The following is a 19299-nucleotide window of genomic DNA, read 5'->3' on the forward strand; positions in this document are numbered from 1 at the left end:
TTGACGTGTCCCGGGGACAGAGGTGTGGGCCCGCTGGGTGGATGCTGTGGTGGGTTTTCCTGAGGGGGAAGGCTCTCTGGTGGTATGGGACTGTGCCTGGGTAACCGACTGTCTGGAGATCCCTGATGGGCCAGATTGGTCATCCAGATCCAGGCGTCCAGAGTTGCTGTCATCACTGTGGGCCTCTTCTGTGGGGGGACTGGATGTTGCTGGCACCTACTCTCCAGTGACGTTGTGTGGGGGACCTGTGGGGATGTAAATGCAGTGTTATTGTTTCGGCATGTGGCATCTTGTGCATGGGTGTGTTGCCCTGTATGGTTGTTATTGCCCTGTCAGCTTTGCCTTGTGTGAGTAGTGATTTTGTGGGGTAAGGGATTCTCTCTAATGTGCATGCTTTAGTGATGAGTGTCCATGCAGGGCTGTGAGTAATGTCCATGCATTGGTGGTGCATGCAGGGCTTGGTATTGGGGTGGGTGGATTGTGATGGTGGGGTGTATGTGAGGTGGTGGGGTGATGGGGTGAGGCTAAGGGTGGGGGTATGTGATGGCACGCAGGTAGGGGGGGTGATAGTAATAGAGATTTGACTTACCAGAGTCCAGTCCTCCTGCTACTCCTGCAAGGCCCTCAGGATGCAGTATTGCCAAGACCTGCTCATCCCATGTTGTTAGTTGTGGGGGAGGAGGTGGGGGTCTACTGCCAGTCCTTTGTACAGCTATCTGGTGTCTTGCAACCACGGAATGCACCTTCCCCCGTAGGTCGTTCCACCTCTTCCTGATGCCATCCCTTGTTTTGGGGTGCTGTCCCATGGAGTTGACCCTGTCCAAGATTCTCCACCATAACTCCATCTTCCTTGCTATGGATGTCTGTTGCACCTGTGATCTGAATAGCTGTGCCTCTACCTGGATGATTTCCTCCACCATGACTCTTAGCTCCTCCTCTGAGTACCTGGGGTGTCTTTGTAGTGCCTTGAGTGTAGTGTGTGCGGTGTGTGTGAGGGTGTGTGGGGTGATGTGTTGGGGTGTGTGCTGTAAGGTGCGTGGATGGTGTATGGGTGATGGTGTGATGGTGTTATGTGGCTCTGATTCTGTGGATGCTCTTGGTGTCTCTCTCCCTCTGTTGTCAATTTATTTGAGTCGGAAAGGATTGTGGGTAGTATGTGTGTGTGTATTATAGTGGTGTGGATGTGTGGGTGAGGTGTGTGTATGTATGTCAGGTGTGTGTAGTTTGAATTGTCCAATATAGTGTTGTTTTGTATGTGTGTATGTATTTTGATCACGGCGGTATGCACCGCCGTGCAAATCTTAGTGAGTCAAATTAAACGTTAAAAAGTTTAGATATGCTACGAAAGGGCTGCTGCTGCCCCTCAACAAAGCACACACACAATAATGCATTGTCCACATGATACGTGCCACCACGGCGTCCAGCACCCCCGCGTTATTAATATGCGGAGACCAGTCCCCCAGGGTGTTGAGCTCCCGGGCCCTGGATAAAATAAGAGTACTGTAAGGGCAAATGAAAACAATATGGCAAGAAAAGAAACAAACAGAAATATGACACACTTGGACCTCAAATAGCGGAAAGAAGAGCATTCAAGCAGATCATGATTGTTGATGTTTACATCAAGAGTGGTGAAAAAGGACGCTAGGCCAGAATTGCACTTAATATTTGGTAGAAAACTGAGGAAACAGGTTATGTTTGAAAAATTTTGGACCTGAATTGGCAAAGAGAAAACTCCAATAAAATCATGTCGCAGCTTTCGTGGTTAGAACTGTTTTGGGGCACTAGGCTTTCAGGTAGTGAAAAAAAAAAACGACAGTGACTCACCCAGCTTGGTTTTTCATGTGGGGCATTGGTGCCAAAAGGAGTAAGGACACTGGAGGTTTTTACTACAGTTATCACAGGAGGACTTTTTAAATATAGTTGTTTTTTTCAATTTGAGGATTCTGATGTTTAGATTTTCAAGGGATTGAATGAGACTAAGACCATTTCTCACTGCCCACTTTGAAGACTGCACTAGACACTGGGATGCCATTGGCCATTACTAAATTCATATAACAAGCCTTCTCCTACCTCGCCCCCAAGACCTGGAACTCCCTCCCCAACAACCTACGCAAGACCCAGGACCTACCGACTTTCAGAAAGCACCTAAAGACATGGCTTTTTGAGCAGTAAAACGGCATCTCCCCTCCCCCACCAAAGCGCCATGAGACCCATTCGGGTGAGTAGCGTGCTTAATAAAATTTTTTGATTGATTGATTAACAAGTGATGGGGTGGATTAACTTCACTAGTCGGGGTGGCCAAAGATATCACAAAATCTGTTAACACCAAATGTGCTCAGACAAGGCTACATTTTGGCCGTTTTTTAATATTTGTTATTTATATCACTGATGTGCCCAAAGGCTTAGAGCCAGCACAATGTTTCTCCCTAAAATAGTGGTTCTCAACCGTTTGACTTCTGTGATCCCCAACTTTATCATTACTGGAGCCTGGGGACTCCAACTAAATCTTTATTGGAATCCCCTACTGAGTCATTACTGAAAGCTCAGGACCTAATCTGTTATTATTATTTAATTTTCTAAGCAGTCACAGACCCCCTGAGGAGGGTTTGCAGACCTCCTGGGGTCCCGGACCACAGGTTGGGAACCAGTGCCCTAAACTGTAACAAGAGACTACTCAAATTGAGATTGTGAGAAAGTAATCCTTTGTACCCTGATCAACTCACTTTTTGACTGTTACTGGTGGTTACTCACTTTGATTGTGCCTGAGCTTTGCTAACAGGCCTAGGGCCAGTGCTTTGTTGAAAAGTGTTATGGAAATTAGGGATAATTAGAATGGCTCTGCCAACCTACCTGTGAGTCTCTAGCACAGTGGTTCCCAACCTTTTGACTCCTAAGGAGCCCCATTGAATCACTACTTGACGCCACAGACCCCCAAGCAATTTGTATGATTTAAATTTCAAACTTTAAAACAGTAATTCACCAAAAATACACACACAAGTACACACCAAACAAATAATCAAATTACTAAAGATATAATTATTTTACATTGACAAAAGATGTACAAATCTAAAAAATGTAATGGGAAGGTTGGCGGTGCATCTCGGCGACCAACTTTTCAATGTTTGGTTTTATTTAGGAAAGCTGCATTCGCAGATCAGATTCTACATTTCCCAAGCAATTTCTGTTTTTATTTTTTAGATACATATGATCTTAGAAAGCTTTTTCACATAAAGATGAGGTGGGGAAAGGAAGTAAATTCACAAGGGCCTCATCTCTCCATAGCCTCTCTATCACATGTAATTAATTTGTTTTATAGCACCTCTCACACCATTGTAGGGTGATGAAGCACTTTGAAGGGGACTACAAGGTAAAGGATTCACACGTCATTTATACTGGTCGACATTTTCTAAGAGTTCTTGGTCTGGAGAAGCACAAACTAAGGATTCCGAACATAACACAGATGTTGGCATTGACTTTAAGAATAAGGAAGTATTTATTTGCAAGTAAACTTTGTTAGCAGCATAAGGCTAATGGAAGACTGGGAAAAAGCATAACTTTCTAATTTGTGCCATTCAGTTTGCATGCTGTTCTTTCATAGCTGTTTATAGCTAACTGTGCTAGATTATGATTGTAACGTATGAACTGCAGAGCAACAAAAGAATTTCTGTGACAAAAGCAGTAACCCATGCATATAAAATACTGTACTTTGCATGATACAGGTTCTTTGCAGCAGGCATATTAACCATATGTGCTACCTTAGATGAGTCAAAACTGCCACTAGACAAAACTCCCATCTCTCGCCAGCAGGTACATTAATCATCAGTTATCTTGACGCTTTTTTTCCCCTGAAAGCTCTTGTATGTACATGGAACGTTGCATAATCTTTTCAAACTGCTGCACAAATTAAGTAATACATATTTAAAAAAACTTGCAGCTAGAAGCCCCAGCTGTAGAAGTTCCTTCCTGCCTGCCCAGGCTGTGGGTTCCCTCACAATGTGTCTCTGACCCCTGGGGGTCCCCGGACCCACAAGTTGGGAACCGTCGCTCCAGTATGAGGTAGGGCATGTAGGTTTAGAGGCCTAGTAGACTTAATGCAATTAAGTGTGCACTGCTGTGGTGCCTTCTGTCGTTTTAAAAGTCAGTCCTGCCTTGCAGGCTGCTTTTAAAATGAAACTATGTCAAAATTCCACTTTGGAATTAAAAGTACTTCCAAAGTCCTAAACTACCATATTTTAACATATAAGTGACCCCAAGGTCTACCCTAGGTGCTTTAAGGGTAGGGTGCAGTGTAATAATAAGCAGTTACATTAGAAAATATGTTTTATGTGCCCTGGTGAGGGAATGCCTGCCAATTTTGTTTTCCCCATTTTAGCACTGCATGCTCCATAGGCTAACATTGGAAGGCTTTCTTAAACTTTAAGAAAGTCTAACATTTGACAGGAGTGAGCTCGAACTGTCTTTCTAAGTGTCAGAATACAAGTTTCAATAAATTCAACAACTTGCCAGGTTAGATTTATTATAACTATCTCAAGAAAGTAGTTTTAGATTTGCCTTTCTAAAGGTATCTAAAATCAGCCCTGTAGCAGCCTCTCCTGATTGGTCAGCCTCTGACAGGTTGAGCCACCCTGCTCTGATGAGGTTTATAGTGGCATGAGCTGAGACAAAAGGAGCATCTTGTGGGAGGACATCTGCTGCTGCAGATGCCAGGACAGGAAGGGGGCTGGTGGCCAAACTGGTCTTAAAAGGGAGAAGGACAGATAGTGCAGGACCCTGGCCCACCCCCACTTTCAGCACCACCAGTCAGATAGGAGAATCTCTAATTAGAAGAGAGGGGCTAGAAGAAGAGTGTAGGGAAAAGTTAACCACACTTGTAGGTTGGGTTAGCCAGACCAGAACCTACAGGAGAGATTTTCTCCTTTTTGGATTTTTGTGAACCAGTACTTTCTGGGACAAAATATTTCACACTTCCCAGGAAGTGGTCATTTCAGATAGTGGCACCCTGTACACCATTGGCGAGGGATGCCCCCCTGCTTGCCTGCCTAGAAACTTAGAAAAATATGGCTGAGCTGCCTAGTCATTCAGATCCCTGCTGGAAGAAATCTGAAGAAGAAGGAGTGCTCTGCTGAACCCTTAGTCTATACCAAGAGAGGATTGTACTCACAAGGACTGCACCTACTTCATACTCTGGGATTCATTAAAAAAAAAACGTTGCCTTACTTTCAAGAGTAGACTCCCTAAAGCAACAAGTAGAAAAGAGCTAACAAAAGCCACCCGCATCTCCTTCTGCAAGGACAAGCCCAGCTAACCAGCTCAAATGAATTATTAGGGATTTATACAGATGCGCTGTGGGAATTGTGGCCCTAACTCTCCAAGAAGCAACCTAGAGCTTCTGGAATCTTCACTGGTGTTGTGGACCCTTCAAGACTCCAAAGGGACCTTCTGGGAGAATCTCTAGAAGTTTTGAACGATTTGGAGGATTTTTTGAAAAAAGCTCCATCAGTTAACCACCCATTGTCGAGAGTCAAGCAAGCAATATTGAACCGTGACCCAGCATCAAATTCAGGTTTGCCCTGCTGAAGCTCCAGATGACGTGAACCAAGCATTACTGGACTTCACTGAGGCCTCATGCTGAAGCAAGTTGCCATCATTGAACAGCAATCAGGCCTGCCGAGGAGCTTCGCTCGATGTCGAGAGAAAAAGGACCAAAAAAGTGAACTGAGAAGGTAAGATTTTGACTGAGACCTACTGCTCGGTGTAGCCCACCCGGGCTCTATCACGGTCAGCCTTAAATTTTTACTTTGCCATGGCCTGGTATGACCAGTTAGCAGCGGATGGCACTTTTCACTTTTTGGTGCTATAAAGCCATTTAATATTTTTAAATTCACATGTCCGGTATGTTGGTATTGGATTTGTATTGTGTGTTATGTCTTGCTTATTTACTGTTCTGGTAATTGTGAATGCTTTACACACCTGTCTCCTTTGTTAAGCCTGACTGATCATCAGCCAAGCTACCAAGCATTGAGCAAGGATTAATTTATTGAGACTTTGACTGGACCTTATTTGTGGTTGTGGTGTTATAACTTGCTGTAGGTACCTATCTGCACCTATTAATAAACCACTTTCCAAAATAGATAACACACACTTCTTTGATTTAGGTTCTATTGGTGTGCAATATGCTGTAAATACATGTGATTAATGTTATACATGTAATCACTTAAGGATTAATACAAATCATGCTGCTTAGAAGGAAGCAAACAAAACTGAATTTTACTAAAACTCTTGACAACTGCCCACCATAAGTAAGATATAGCTATACTTTTTTAGGAGTCATATTTTCTACGAACTTCTCATTTCCCAATCTATCTCTTGAGGGTCCAGAATGATATCCAAAGGGCCCAGAATGATCTCTAGGAGACTCACTTGAGTGTGTGAACCCTACATTCTGTGGTAGTGCAGGATGGGTTCAGAATATTCGCTATAGCAGTGTCTGATTTAGCAGCAGCTATTGTGGCCTAATGCCATCTGCTGCCACCTTGGTAGACTTTTGGGTCAAGTCAGACATTTAGGCCCTCATTCTGACCTTGGCGGTCGGCGGAGAGGCGGCGGTCGGACCGCGAACAGACCGGCGGGATTAAAAATGGCATTCTGACCGCGGCGGTCACCGCCGCGACCGACCGCCACTTCCCCACTCCGACAGCCACGGCGGTCATGACCGACGGGCTGGAGTCTGCGCACTCCGGTCCGGCGGTCGACCCAAGACCGCCAACGGTATCATGACCCTGCTTACCGCCGCGGTTTCTGGCGTTCGGGAACCGCCATGCGAACCATGGCGGTAGGCACTATCGGGGCCAGGGAATTCCTTCCCTGGCACTGATAGGGGTCTCCCCCACCCCCCACTGCCCCCCCAAGTCCTCCCCCCACACCCTCCACCCCCCTGCCACCCCCCAGAGGTGGTACGAACCCCCTCCCCACCCCCACCCCGACATGCACATACACGCACCCCGACATGCACACACCCCCAACATGCACATATACACACCCCCTACACACACACATACACAACGGGGACACATACCCGCACACATACATGCCGACATGCGCACCCGCCGAACTACACACATTGCCCATAGGCACAGCAGCACTCCCCGCCCGCATGCACGCACTCACACACCCCCTCTACACACTCACACGCACACCCCCATGCACGCACACATCACACAACACCCCCCCACCCCCTCCCCTCACGGACGATCAACTTACCTTGTGCGTTGGTCCTCCGGGAGGTGACAGGAGCCATGGGGAGGTGACCGCCAACAGAAGACCGCCAACAGAAGACCGCCACACAGAAATGTGGGTCGTAATTCTGTGGGCGGTGTTCTGCTGGCGTGGCGGTGGAGGTTGACCAGTCTCCACTTTCCCGCCGACCGCCAGTGTGGCTGCTGGCGGTTTTCCGGCGGAACGCTCCCAGCGGTCAGAATGCGCACAGCGGCATACCGCCGCGGTCGGCGGTCTTCACCGCGGCGGTAACTCAGCGGTCTTGCGAAAAGACCGCCAAGGTCAGAATGACCCCCTTAGTCTAACTTTACCTTTGTGAATACCGAAAAGTATTAAAGTTACACTTTTAGTCTAACTTTACCTTTGTGAATATCAAAAAGTACTAAAGTTAGACTTTTGATCTAAATGTACCTTTGTGAATTGGGCCCTTAGTCTGACTTTACCTTTGTGAATACTGAAAAGTAGTAAAGTTAGACTTTTGGTCTAAGTTAGATTTTTGGTCTAACTTTACCTTTGTGAATACCGAAACGTAATAAAAGGTAGACTTTTGGTCTAACTTTACCCTTGTGAATCAGGCCCTGTGACTGTGATAACTTCTCTAGCTGCACTGAAAACACTCTCCAAAGAAAAAATAACTGCCAGACATGCAAGTTATTTTATTGCAAGCCTGCTGAGCTCTGGCCGTTGTACTCTCTTCCCATTCTAATAAATTGAGGGGTCACGATCAAGCTACAACTCTGTTGGGTCATCCAGTTAGTCTTCTAAATTGTCTTGGGTGCTGCCACTTGCTATATCTGAGCCTCTGCACTTGACTTAGAACCTGCTGAATGAAACCAACCCATTGTAGAAATAGGCAGTCAACTTGAAGCGGTTGTTGAAGTGGGTTTGAAGGTAACTGGTGGTGGTGCAGGCTGCTGCTGCAGGGACTGTGAAACAACAGCAGCAGAGGTTGAAGGGTGCACTTCAGAACTTCTGCCCCACCCTCATATTTGCAGTTGTTCATCTTCTAGATCACCCACTTTACTGATTCAAGTCTTGTAAACTCAGACATGTGTTTCAGTAAACGGCAGAAGTTTTTGTATCATGGATCCAGTATCAGGGAAAAAGAGGGGAGGCAGGAAAAAATAGTTAGCCTTAAGAAATAAAACACTACAAAAATACTGTACTACAATCAGCCATAAGCACAAACAAATATATGAGGAAAAATGTCACAGGCCTCTTTACTAGAAAATATCTTATAAAAGTGTAATACAGGGATTAAAAGCACACACTGGCTGAACAGTGGCTGCACAAATTGGTGGAAGCTAGCTCATCAACCATATGGCCCCTGGAGAAGGAGGCATGAAAATAAAGAAAAAATGGGCACGAAACATACACACACTAAATGGCTCAGCAAAATTGTGAACCTAAAACTGAATTAAAATGCACTGTTTCAAAGGAACAGACTCCATTCCACCAATTAGGGTATGGGTCTTTTCAGTCACCACATGCATAAGTCTTTAAGAAACAGTAGCCCTCACTCACCATTGGGTGACATGCTTCATTATCGGGCCATGCTCCTCATCAGTCTATCACTGCGATGTCTGACAGGCCCTGCTAGAGGGCTCTTTGCTGGAGATCTTTTTAGGAAAGAATGCCGGTAGTGAGTGGATGTGAGAGGGGCTGGGAAAACTGCTAAAATTGGCTAAAGGTGCCCAAGAAAACTATCTTTAATGCACCCTGGCCCTCCTGCTAAGGTTAAAAACAATAAAAGGGGAAGTACAGAAAACAATGATCTGGTTCCCTATCAGCAACTAAATATATGTCTACCACTCTAATTAGATATTTAGATATTAATGGACTGTGTGTGGGTATTCCCTACAATACAGAACTGCTAGTCATGGTCAACATGTTTCTCACCTAATACAGTCACACAGATCAGGTGGCCATACCTCAGGACCTTTTGTTGTGCTTAACCCTCACTAAGGAAGTAAAACACAACTCTACCTATCCTATTGCCTATGTATGACATCACTGTGGAATCATAAACTTCTGAATGTGGAGATGTTGGAATCATAAACTTCTGAATGTGGAGATCCTCCTGGGTCAGGTACATGGGCCCCTTGGGGATCGCGTGGATGCTGAAGAGTGCTGTGGTCAATCTGACCTACCCCTTCATCCAAGCTCCCCGGTCAGCAAAATCATGGCCAATGTGTGGCCAGCAATGAAAGAGTCATTGAGAACAAAGACAAAATGGCCAGCAAAAACACACACAAATTTGCTCCACCAAATGGTGGTAGCCACCAAAGAAGCAGGCATGGAGAACAAACACATGATGGCAAGCACACTGACTACACAAAATGGTCACCACTGCATATCCACTGAAAAAGAAGTATGGAGAACAAAGAACACTAGGCAGCCTAAGGCAACTATACACACTGGCTACACAACATTGTCACAGCTGTAGAGCCAGCAAAGGAAGAGGCATGTATAAAAAACTAGATAGTTGCCTTGTCCTGTCTGGAGCACCCTCCTCATCTTGTAGCATTGGAGGGAAAGGATTGCAAAGATATTATCTACCTAATGTATCTGTCCCTTACTTGCAACTGCCCTTTACCCTTCAACATGAATTCAGCAATGCTAAAAATGAAAATGACATTCATTAAAAAAAATAAACCAACAACAATAGCAAGCATGTGACACTTACACAAACTCACAAAGAAAGGTCAGAAGAAAGTAGCTGATAACAAAAGAAGATGTCTGGCTATATGGGCCTGGACGTCAGGAGCAACCCCAACACTAGCCAGAATCAGGCACATGCAGACACAAAACAAAATAACCTACTTTTTCCATTTAATTCAAAGCCATCCACAACTCCTTGAAAGTTTTTATACAGAACATAGCTTAGCAGCAATAAGAATGTGAAAAATACATCTAAAATAAACTGAAGGCCTAATGCAGGGCAGACTCGGGCCCGAATAATAAAACAATGTCTAAACAAAACAGTATAAAATTCAAACAACTCATATAAGAAAAGGTATATTTAACCATAGGCATCCACCATCAAAAGAGTGCAAGCATTTTCCCTTAAAAAGGTTAATCTCACATGCCCCCTCCACTCCAGCCCAACTCCAGGCCACCCACCAGCAAAGGTACAGAACGTTAAAAAAAAAAAATACCAGTCGCAGAATGGATGAATGAATGGATGAAACTCAGCCGTCTGAAACTGAACTCAGACAAAATGGAAGTCCTCATCCTCAGAAACACCCCGTCCGCCTGGGACGACTCTTGGTGGCCCACGGCCCTTGGCACCGCACCAACCCCCTCAGATCACGCACGCAACCTCGGATTCATCCTGGACCCACTTCTCACCATGACCAAACAAGTCAACGCCGTATCATCTTCCTGCTTCCTCACTCTCCGCATGCTCTGAAAGATCTTCCGCTGGATCCCCGCAAAGACCAGAAATACTGTGACCCACGCCCTCGTCACAAGCCGCCTGGACTACGGAAACACCCTATACGCAGGAACCACCGCTAAACTCCTGAAACGTCTTCAGCGAATACAAAACACCTCCGCCCGCCTCGTCCTTGACATACCCCGCAACAGCCACATCTCCGCCCACCTGAGACACCTGCACTGGCTTCCCGTCAACAAAAAGATCACCTTCCGGCTCCTCACCCACGCACACAAAGCACTCCACAACAAGGGACCCGAATACCTCAACCGTCGCCTCAGTTTCTACACACCCACTCGTCAACTTCGCTCCGCCAACCTCGCACTTGCCGCCGTCCCTCGCATCCGCCGAACCACTGCAGGTGGGAAATCCTTCTCCTACCTGGCAGCCAAGACGTGGAACTCCCTCCCCGACAACCTCAGGACCACCCAGGACCACCTCGCATTCCGGAGGCAGCTCAAAACCTGGCTCTTCGAGCAGCAGTAACCCCCCCTCGCGCCTTGAGACCCTCACGGGTGAGTAGCGCGCTTTATAAATGTTTTTGATGTGATTTGATTTAGTGCATACCCTCCAAAAAGCAAACAAACTTTTTCCAAAGTGGTGCATTGAACTTACTTGATTTTCCCCAAAAGGATAAGATTCAAATGGTGTAGATACAGCAGAGATTGCAGATAAAGAGGGAGAGAGAGAGAGAGATGCATTCCCTCAAAATCCACATCCAAAGTGACCAAACGCTGGACAAAGAAGAAGAAGGAATCTTAAGGACAGGAAGTGAACATTGCCATGGTATTACAGTAGCCTCCCAGTCTCAATAGCACTTACTTCCCATTTAAAAAATAAAATAAAATAAACAGTGCATTCTATGCTAAACAAATAGTCAAACAGTCCATTGGGGTAAAATGTCAATTCATAGATGAATTTTCAAGTTGCTTTTGATTCTGCGTGACTAAAACGTTTACTTGAAATGCAGACCAGTGACACTCTGTGTTAAACTATGTCAGTTCATGGTTGAAACAACAGTTCAACGATCTGATGGTATTCCCCAAAAGACGAACATAAGCACTCACTCTTTTGCATTATTTCAGTACTTCTTGCAGCCCGATTTTCCCCAAACAGGCGAATCAGTTACACAATGTGACGTTATGGCATTAATATCAGAAATTCCACATCACAAGATTAACACAGAATTACCAAATTACTCCAATGCACTTATTACTGACTTTCCATCACTTCCTCCACTTTGTTTGGATACTCCACCATCAGCAGAGTAAGCAAAAATTGGGCACAGATGCCTGATCTTCATTTGTCAGACTGCAATACTTAAATTAGAACAGATGGACCTATCTGACAGTAAATGGTTGAACAGATGTTGATTGATGGCCTGTCTACAGACTCCAAACTCTAAGTATGGCACTTACTCTGAATTTAGAAGACGGCCATAGTGCCTTGAATAACATACTTTGGTAGAGAAGAGGACTCTAAAAAACATGAAACTCGCATTATAGCTATATATTTACAAAAGTGGCTCTAACCATGAACATATAGAAAGTACGGAGCAGTTGGGACTTCCTCAAAAATATTTCTTGCCAATTCAGGATCATGAAATTTAGAAGTTCATGTTGAATTTATGCATAGTGACAAAATAGTTCTCCAAGAGCGGGAGTGATTTTCAGTGTTTATCTATTAAATATCTCTCAGTTGAAATGCATAAAAAGAAAAAGGGTTCATTGGATTTTAATGAACTTAAAATTGCTATCATATTTTCTTATGCATCTCTTCTTATATATTTCTAAAGGAAATAAAGAAGCAGCCACAACTAAAACATAATTAACAGTACATGATACATACTGTATAATTCCTGCAATGTACTTATTGCATGTAAAGAGTGACTCCAACCAGGTGGTAGTTCATTGGGTTAAAGATGCCATGTTGAATTGAAGAAGCAGTGATTAGTAAAAAGGAATTGTATATACACAAACATTCCTGGTTATGTTAGAGATTCTAAAACCTACAATTCTCAGGTAGAATCACCGTAAAAAAATCCTTCTGTATTGGGTGGATCTTCCTTTTGTCCTTAAACTCATAACTTGGGACCTTCCACTGTATGGAACAGGGCCTTCCATGTTACACTTTTTGAGGCTCAGAACCTGATCATCACTTTGAAGGTTCAACAACGGCATTTCCATCAGTCAGTCCGTGGGAAACAATGAGGCGGCATTGGCCTCGGCTTCCTTGCTAATATCTGAGGGCACACCAGCGCCCTCAGAATGTGCATTGACAGTGCGCATTCAGAGGGTGCTGGAAGGGGGAGGCCTGCACTGCTAACAGCATGGATTTGGGCAGTGCAGGGACCCCTGTGGCCCACAGCACTGCCTTTCTGCCAGCCTTTCCATGGTGGTGCAATCGTGATCAGCACAGTGGTGCGGCCATGGGTGACCACATCTTTGACTGTCGCCACCCCATCTGGATCAATGATCCTGGTGGTGGTAGTGGTGTCCTGGCGGTCCATTCACCAGCATTGTAACCTAGTGTTCGTATCACTAGGAGTGTGGGGGTCCGACCGTGAGTTTGACGGCCTGAAGACCACCGAAGTCACGTTCAGGCCCTCAGTCTTCAAAAAATTGTGTTTGACACATAACAAGAGCACCAGCTGAGGTTTACTGCAAACTTTCATTTGCATCTCTTCATTGGTGTGGTATGCTAGATCTGTGGTACCCTACGATAGCCTATCAAAGAACAAGCTTCTCATATGTAGTCTACCCCATTCACACATAGCTATAGCTAAGTTGAGGTATTAGTGGTGGTCTACCTAAACACTCCCATCTGTCACTCGTTCCCTCAATTATCAGAGGAGGTCAGGGTGTTGGTAAAATTCCTTGTGTGATGATAAACCTCCAACACAACCTTTTTGTTGAAAAACAGAGCAAGTGCCAAAAGAACAATAAAGAAAAGTAGGGAAAATACATGGGGACGAAGAAATAGCAGGAATAGAATGTGATTGAGATAAAAAGGAAAAGGGTTTCTGGTAAATAGATGTCAAGGGTAAATTGTATTACGTGACAACAATGAAAGTAAACAGCTGTTGCCGTCTGGATTAAGAAGAGCTGCCTCAAGCTCAACTCTGACAAGACCGAGATCCTCATCCTGGGTCCTTCCAAATCAGCCTGGGATGACTCCTGGCAGCCCAAGACAGTAGGCAGCCCCCCAACCCCTACAAACCACGCATGCAACCTCGGCTTCATCCTGGGATCACCGCTTACCTTGACCTGACAAGTCAACTCTGTCACCCCTGTCTGTTTCCAAACCCTCAACTCCTCTGAAAGATCTTCAGATGGATCCCAAATGACTTTCGCAAGACCATGACCCACGCCTTGGTCACCAGCTGACACGACTATGGCAATGCTCTCTACACGGAACACAAAGAAGAACTAGTAAAAACTACAACACATCCACAATGCCTCTGTCAGGCTCATCCTGAATGGTCCCCAGAGCGGACATCTGAGAGTTCTCAAATGGCTTCCCGTTGAGAGGAGGATCAATGTCAAACTCCTTGCCCACGTACATACGGCATTACATGACCTGGGACCCGCCTACCTCAACCACCGCATTATCTTCTACTCCCCCGCCAGAACTCTCAGCTCCTCTCATCAGGCACCTGCCACCGTACCCTGCATACAGAGGACCTCGGCTGGAGGAAGATCCTTCTCCTACTTCACAGCAAAGAGGTGGAACACCCTGCCTCTTCACCTCAGACAGTCAGCATCCTTACCGCAATTCAGGAAGAACCTTGAGACCTGGCTCTTCGACTGATGCTCAGATGACCAACCCCCCAGTGCCTAGATACCCTCATGAGTGAGCAGTGTACTTTACAAGCACTCCTTGATTGTTTGAACATTGAGATGTTAGTGGTGAATAACAAAGAAGAAAATATATTATAAAGGGTTATAGATGGAGAGTCCTGAGGAATTGTATAGAGATAAATACAGAGAATGATGATGCTAACATGTTTTGAAGAAACTGAAAGTGAGCAGGATATGGGAAGGGAAGAGAGAGATCAGAGAACACAGGAGCAGTAGGAGTTTGAGCAGTGGCTCACGCTTAAGTGTTAGTGTTAGGAAAACTAGAAGGAGAAAACAAAGGCAAGAAACAAAGGGGAGGGCAGAAAGCTAATAAAATGCTGAAAAAAGCAAAATGAAGAAAAAGAACAGCAGGAGCAAATGAGGACAGTAAAAAGGAACCTGGAAAGTATACAAGTATAGAAAATATTCTGAAGCACCGATGTTTGAAGAAGGATGCATCATCTTGTCATTTAAGCAATAATGTTAACCACCACTATAAAAATTAGGCAAGGAAGGGAAATAAGTATAAGTAAATTATTTAATATTTACTCATGTGTGTACGTAGTCAGTCTAGTGATGGGTAGTGTCTCATTCCTCAAAATCAACTCCAGAACATTGTTAGACCATACAATTGAGGTCAAAATACCTGTAATATAAGGATTTTGAATGTGAAGGGTAGGTGTATAATTATCCTTAACAACAAAGTTGATGAATAAAATATTGTTTATAAAAATATTGTGGTCCTTAATATTAGTTTAATTTGGTTTAGTTTGTGTTTGTTTTTGTTATAAATTAATATAAAAATACCTTTCAAGCTTTGTTTTGATATAAAACATCTTTATATCTGTTATATTTTTTGAGTTGTGGGGTTTGATTGGCATTGCGTTGCTGAAGCTTTTTAATATAAATAATTAATGTTATATTCCCTTTTTAAATGTATTATAATGATTTATTCTTTATTATTTTATTGATATATTGTTAGACCTGACAGTCTTAGGGTGGTCATCTCCCAACTTTTTGCCTGCCTTACTCCACTCTTCTGACACTGTTGTTGCTGGTTTTAGGACTCTGCACACTTTACCACTGCTAATCAATCAATCAATCAATCAATCATTGGATTTATAAAGCACGCTACGTACCCGTGAGGGTTTCAAGGCGCTGGGGGGGGGGGAGAGCTGGTTTTACTGGTCGAAGAGCCAGGTCTTGAGGAGTCTTCTGAAGGTGAGTAGATCTTGAGTCTGTCGCAGGTTGGTGGGGAGGGTGTTCCAGGATTTGGCGGCGAGGTATGAGAAGGATCTGCCGCCGGAGGTCTTTCTTCAGATGCGGGGTACGACGGCAAGGGCGAGGTTAGTGGAGCGGAGCTGACGGGTGGGGGTGTAGAAGCTGAGTCTGTTGTTTAGGTAGGCTGGTCCGGTGTCGTGGAGTGCTTTGTGAGCGTGGGTAAGAAGCTTGAAAGTGATCCTTTTGCCCATGGGGAGCCAGTGAAGGTTTCTCAGGTGGTGGGAGATGTGGCTGTGGCAGGGTACGTTGAGGATCAGCCGGGCGGAGAAGTTTTGGATACGTTGGAGGCGTAGCAGGTCTTTTGCTGGGATGCCTGTATAGAGTGTGTTGCCGTACTCCAGTCTGCTGCTGATGAGGGCCTGTGTCACTGTTCTTCTTGTTTCTGTCAGGATCCACTTGTAGATTCTGCGGAGCATGCATAGTGTGTTGTAGCAGGAGGAGGAGACTGCGATGACCTGTTTAGACAAGGTGAGGGAAGAGTCGAGGATGAAGCCCAGGTTGCGAGCGTGGTTGGACGGTGTCAGCGGAGTTCCTAGTGCGGTGGGCCACCAGGAGTCATCCCAGGCGGAGGGGGTGGGTCCGAGGATGAGGACCTCCGTCTGTCTGAGTTCAGTTTCAGACGGCTGTTTCTCATCCATTTGGCGATGGACTTCATTCCCTCGTGGAGGTTGGTTTTGGCGGTGTGGGGGTCTTTGGTGAGTGACAGGATGAGCTGGGTGTCGTCGGCGTAGGTGAGAATGTTGAGGTTGTTTTGTCGGGCCACTTGAGCGAGGGGGGCCATGTAGATGTTGAACAGCGTCGGGCTGAGGGACGAGCCTTGGGGAACGCCGCAGATGATGTTGGTGGCTTCGAAGCGGAAGGGGGGGAGGCGGACTCTCTGGGTTCTGCCGGAGAGGAATGAGACGATCCAGTCGAGGGCTTTACCTTGAATTCCGGTTTCGTGGAGGTGTGATTTCAGGGTGCGGTGGCAGACTGTGTCGAAGGTGGCAGATAGGTCCAGGAGGATGAGAGTTAGTTGTGTGTTGATGACTTTTTCAATCACCTTTGCTGGGAAGGGGCGCAGGGAGATGGGTCGGAAGTTCTTAACCAGTTCTAAAGTGCATATGCTCTCTCCCATAAACATGATAAAATTGGCTCATACCCAATTGGCATATTTAATTTACTTGTAAGTCCCTAGTAAAGTGCACTACAAGTGCAAATTAAATGCTACTAAGGGGCCTGCAGCACTGATTGTGCCACCCACATAGGTAGCCCCTTAACCATGGCTCAGGCCTGTCATTGTAAGGCCTGTGTGTGCAGTCTCACTGCCACTTCGACTTGGCATTTACAAGTGCTTGCCAAGCCTAAAACTACCCTTTATCTACATATAAGTCACCTCTAAGGTAGGCTGTAGGTAACCCATAGTGCAGGGTGCCATGTAGGTAGAGGGCAGGGTGCTATTTAGGTAGAAGGCAGGACATATACCTGTGTGTTTTATATGTCCTGGTAGTAGAAAACTCCTAAATTCATTTTCCGTTACTGTGAGGCCTGCTCCTTTAATAGGCTAGTATTAGGGCTACCCTCATATACTGTTTGAGTGGTAGATTCTCATCAGAAAGGGGCAAACAGGTCATGTTTGGTATGGCCAGAATGGTAATAGAAAATTCTGCTTATTGGTGAAGTTGGATTTTATATTACTATTTCAGAAATGCCACTTTTAGAAAGTGAGCATTCCTCTGCACTTAAAATCCATCTGTGCCTTACAGACTGTCTCTAATCAACGTCTGGGCTGGGCTAGTTGACAGCTTACTTGTGCATTTCACCCAGACAGCCACAAACACAGGATACTCAGTCACACCTGCGCTCATATGCATACTGAATGTGGCTTCCTGGGCTGGAAGGGTGGAAGGGCCTGGTACATATTTCAAAGGATAGTGGCCTGCCCTCACACAATGGACTGCCACACCCCCTACTGGGATCCTGGCAGACAGACCTGTACTCAAAGGGGACCCTGTGCACTTCAAAACCACTCTTCAAAGGCATTTTTAGGTATATAAACTGGGTCTCTGAACTCCACCAGATTAGACAGTTCTGGGTCAGATCCTGCAACCTGTCAAGAGGAACTGCCCAGCTGCCCAAAGGACTCACCTGGACTGCTTTTCTGGGTAGGACTGCTGCCTTGCTGTTGCCCTGCTGCCTTGCTGGCCTCTGACTTTGTGGGGAGGACTGCTCTCCAAGGGCTTGGATTGAGCTTGCCTCCTGTTTTCTGAAGTCTCTGGGCCAAAAAGACTTCATCTCTTCAGAGAAATTCCTTGTGCACCTAAAATCGATGCACGGCCTGCCAGAAATGACCTGCCCTGGGACAAGAAAATAACCACACAGCCGAACCGGAATGACTCAGCCAACTTTCCAGAGTGAAGATCGATGCAGCACCTGCATTGTGACCAGAAATTTGATGCACAGCCCTGCCGGATCGACACACAGCGGAGCCGGAATAAAGCAACCTGAATTCCTGAGTGACGAATCGACAGCGCCTGCCATGAGACAGAAAATTTGACACAACGCCTACCAGATTGACACAACGCCTGTGACTTTGACCCGCATGCCCAGGTTTTCCACACCTCATCCCTGGGTTTTAAAAGAACCCCTGCATCGCAGTGAGGACCGAAGTCTGCATGCCGGAAATCTACTCAAAGCCTCTTGCAGCGTGGAATGAAACAACGCATTGTCTGTTCTACACTGGAAAATCCAACGCACTCCTTATTTTTCAATGCATCTCCTCCTCTGCGGTCTCCATGTGTGTAATTTTGATGCAAACCAGGTACTTAGCACACGCAAGAGACAACTGTTGATTTTTTAAGATCTAAGATTCTTTTTAGTCTTGCAAAAGTGATATTTCAACTTGTGCTTATTGAATCTTCATCGTTTTGACCTTAATTTAACCAGATAAATACCATATATTTTCTAAACCTGTGTAGTGTATTTTTGTCGTGTTTTTACTGTGTTATCGCATGGTTCATTGCACAAATACTGCAAACATTGCGTTCAAAGTTAAGCTTGACTGCTCAGTGCCAAGCCACCAGAGGGTGGGCACAAAATAACTTGGATTGTGTGTGACTTATCCTGACGAGGATTGTGGTCCCTATTTGGACATTGGTGTATACCTCTGCCAACTAGAGACCCCATTTCTAACATATATTTACTTCTTTTTTAAGTAATAAATTTCTGAAATATATTTTATGGTTTGAAGGAGTTGTTAGGAGAATGATTTAGAAATTTTTTTAATGTCTTTACACAGTACTTTTTCTACATGTTATTTATTTAAATTAATAATATTTATTCTAATATATTAAAATATGTTTACATTAAAATTGTAAAAATATTGTGTTTCATTATTATTTCTTTGAAATCTACAGATAATTGTATTTTTTGAGTGAATAGGATGGCTGTTTTCTATTATTAGGAAGATTATTTAGTATAAAGAAAATG

At 45.0% G+C, this 19299-nt stretch overlaps 1 long non-coding RNA gene across 1 annotated transcript in view; it reads left to right on the forward strand.

Moving 5' to 3' along the window:
* Positions 1 to 19299, forward strand: part of LOC138250536 (uncharacterized) — a 192062-nt gene that overhangs the window by 34143 nt on the left and 138620 nt on the right. The gene's annotated exons all lie outside the window — the stretch shown is intronic.

Source organism: Pleurodeles waltl, chromosome 8 (assembly GCF_031143425.1).
Source record: "Pleurodeles waltl isolate 20211129_DDA chromosome 8, aPleWal1.hap1.20221129, whole genome shotgun sequence".
Taxonomy (NCBI): domain Eukaryota; kingdom Metazoa; phylum Chordata; class Amphibia; order Caudata; family Salamandridae; genus Pleurodeles; species Pleurodeles waltl.